The 3,415-nt window shown below is 48.1% G+C and overlaps 2 protein-coding genes and 1 long non-coding RNA gene across 3 annotated transcripts in view; 2 read left to right on the forward strand and 1 right to left on the reverse strand.

Moving 5' to 3' along the window:
• LOC105546469 overlaps window positions 1–3,415 on the forward strand; it is a 17,201-nt gene that overhangs the window by 11,597 nt on the left and 2,189 nt on the right. The gene's annotated exons all lie outside the window — the stretch shown is intronic.
• The window catches only part of LOC105546468, a 23,015-nt gene that overhangs the window by 3,671 nt on the left and 15,929 nt on the right, over window positions 1–3,415 (reverse strand). The gene's annotated exons all lie outside the window — the stretch shown is intronic.
• Window positions 1,547–3,239, forward strand: LOC105546467. Its single transcript, XR_001007102.1, has 2 exons — window positions 1,547–1,623; window positions 2,458–3,239. It is a non-coding gene; the product is annotated as an uncharacterized LOC105546467 (long non-coding RNA).

The following is a 3,415-nucleotide window of genomic DNA, read 5'->3' on the forward strand; positions in this document are numbered from 1 at the left end:
AGAGAGAGAGTCTGGAATAATGATTCTGCCCAATGTGTAGGTGACGATAGAAACTATGGAGTGTGCTCAACAGTCCTGCCTTCACTCTGTCCGTTTCAGGGACCTGGGGTTTTCTTATATGATTCAGCAGGAAGTCATCTACGGCCCAGGCTGGCTACATTATCACCAACCCTGGATCCAGGAGTTGCAGGAAACATGGATGCAGGCACATTGCCGCACTCGGGTGGGACTGAAGCAGCCAGAGGCAGATAGACTTCCAGAGACGACCTCGCCTGTGGCGGGTCAACCCACAGACACAATGTGTGGAAGACTATGCCCTCCTCTGTCAACACAGCATTCACATCTTCCCTGCAAGGGAATTTGTGAGAGCAACCCAGGAACTGGCACTGCCATGCCCCAGACAGACAAACCCAGCTCCCCAGGAGTGTGTCATCTAAATACGAAGAGGAAGGGGCTTTCGCTCTTGTCCTCTCCTGTCCACACTCTCACTGTGGTATGCTTGCAAGGATAAGGATATTCGCAAGTGTGCAAGGAAACCACAGACGTCTCTACTTGCACCCTCATAGAGTTCTGAGTAGCTCTTAGGCCGAAAACATATCCAGTTTCTCAATGGCTGTTGGGGACAAAAAACAGGAAGCACGGGGTGACCTCTGCCCCCGCCCCACAGCTGCTCCCCAGGCACTTAAACCTAAGCCAGCCTTCTTTTCCTGGGGAGGGCCATTCTAATCCTACATGAAGACTTTTCTGTTCTCAAACTCCTGGGGCCTTGATATTCCCATCAAAGCAGGTATTGGCCATAGACAGAGCTATGCAAGAAGGCACGCGTTTGCGATTTCCACCCTTGAGGAAGGAGTGAGGTGGTCTCCGGCCCCAGCTGCCTTCTCTACCAGCCCCTCCTCCTCCCCTGCTCTCTCATGGCCTCTCTTTGCTGTCTGATTCCAGGCCCTGCCTCCTCAGTGGCAGTATTGTAAAGATGGGGTGATTTGGGATCATCTCAGAACATGTGAGGTTATTCAAAACATATCTTACATGGTGAAATACATCACTGAAGAGTCAGGCAAGTTGTAAAAGAGCAAAAGCAAAGGGTTGGTAGGGAGCTGGCCATCACCTTTCCCCCTAATTTGGTTGGAGAATTTGATCCATGCCTTCTGAGGTCTCCACCTCGAGGCATCAGTGTGCCTGTGCTGAGCTCTGTTTATTTACGGAAGATGCGAGGTTGACATTGAATGTGTTCTTGGGCCCCCAGGAGTGTGGGGTAGGCGTACACCACCACTGATGCCTCAATGCCACAGTTCTGTGAAAAGAAGAAGAAAAAACACACTTCGGGCAATAGCCTGTCATCATTTGCAACTTATATTTAGGGAAGGAGGGGAATCTTTGTTTTAAAGGACATCTCAGGTGATTTTTCTTCCTCCCAATGAAAGAATTCATCTTAAACCTGTTTGTCTTTGTTGAAGAAGAAAAATATGTTGTTAGGAATGAACTGAAAGGGGAGTTTTTTCTGACTGTCTCCCATTGCACATTGATGGGCTTCTGTTGATTCCAGGCTGCCATCCGAAAGGAGCTCAATGAATTCAAAAGCACTGAGATGGAAGTTCATGAATTGAGTAGACACTTAACAAGGTTAGTATTGAGGGTTTTTTTTTTTCCTTCAAGTTGCAATATTTATCTCCAAATGAAACTCTCCCACTTGTGGGTTACGAATGGGTTGGTGGGTGCCGTGGGAGGGAAGATAATAGGAAGGTAGGCATGCAGTTCCACTTTAGGTTACTGAAATGAGGAAGCAGAACACAGATGGCCTGGGCTAAAAGCAACTTTCTGCAAAGTCTGAGGTTCACTCATTTAAACTAAAGGTCTGATAAGCACCGGACTACCAACAACTCCAAGGTGAGTTTTCGTGAAAACTCAAGTCAAGGAGAAAAGATTGTTGCCAATTTGCAACCAGTCAGCAGAGGCCAAACCTGAACAAAATACCAAGTCCATGTGGGACTTCCAAAGTGGACCACTTCTGTTATTCCCTGACATTCTCCCTGACAGTCCAGCATGATGATGATATTTGGGGAAACTGAGGCACGGAGTGATTAAGAGACTTATATAAGGTTGCATTGCTAGTTAGCAATAGTGCTATTGATTTAATTCTGACTTTCTTTTGAGGGGAACATTTAGAGAAATAGGACATAGCAAGTATTTAGTCTAGAGACTCAGAGACACAGACTGGGTTCTGCACCTTGCTGCTGGATCCAGGCTGATGGCAGGAGGTGGAGGCCACCAGGGCTGCCCCTGATGAAACTATTTCAAAACCAGGTGTGTGTTCAGTGGCGCTCCTGTGGGGATGATGGTGGGAAGCTCACCCCTCCCTCTCACGGTCAAGAAACTCCCTGAGGATGGGAGATTGGACTGTTGAATCCTGCACCTTTGGCAGCCCCTTGGTCTTGATGTAATTATTTGTTTCCTTAGGTTTCACCGACCTTAACAGTCGAATTCCTCTTGAGTGCTATGCTGTCTTCAAAACATAAATTTATAAGAACCATAAGTGCTGGTATTTATTCACTTCCCCATTATGATGTAAATCTTCTGAACTGCCTTTTTTTTTTAAAGAAGAAAAATCAAGGAAACACAATCAGGATTTTATGTGTGAAAACGCAAAAGTGATGGCTCGGTGGTCCGAGCTGCTGGTCCCACTTCTGACACCAAAATGCATCCCAAACCCCAGCAGTGCCAAGGGCACCGGCAGGGCCCTGACTGAAGACTTTCCAGCAGGTGGAATGGTCCTTGTTCTCTCCAGCCAGGCCCAGCAGGCACTGCCTTCATGAAGTCTCCAGCAAACTTCTTCCTCACAAGTGTCTGTCACCTGAGTCCAAAGAAAGCTGAAGGGGTGGGTTTGTTTTGGGGGGTACTGTGCAAAGCTAATGATCTGGTTGGACTCCTACACTTGGCCAAATGTGCTGGCTCCAGACATGACATCTGGTTTGGGGGCCCTTTGAAGTTGATGCCAAGAAGGAGGGAGCACTTCTCAGTTGTCCCTGGCTTTTCAGTCCGTTCAGCCACCACCCACACAGTGAACAAAAGGGAAGGGCCCGTTTCTGGGGGAGTCTGGCTGCCTCTTGGCTACGAAGGCTGGCACTGAGCACCCATCCTGCCCCCTCTGCCTGAGCTGAGCTGCCTTTTGGGAAGCTCTGGTTTAGAAGGGGAAAGTTGTCATCTGCTCAGTTCAAATAATCAACCCATCTGTGTTCAGAGAGTCCAGTGTCATGAGTGACCCATGCACACACACAGCCATTGCTAAGGTACTCCTGTGCTGTTTATAAGTCTGAGTGGGAGGACCCTATTGAACCCTGTGGGGTCAGAAATTGCTTGGCTGACATTTATTTTCTCTGTGTGTCTTGGAGCCGGTGATTATATGGCTTGGGAGTTC

The sequence above is a fragment of the Mandrillus leucophaeus genome, unplaced genomic scaffold (assembly GCF_000951045.1).
Source record: "Mandrillus leucophaeus isolate KB7577 unplaced genomic scaffold, Mleu.le_1.0 Scaffold36, whole genome shotgun sequence".
NCBI classification, from domain to species: Eukaryota; Metazoa; Chordata; class Mammalia; order Primates; family Cercopithecidae; genus Mandrillus; species Mandrillus leucophaeus.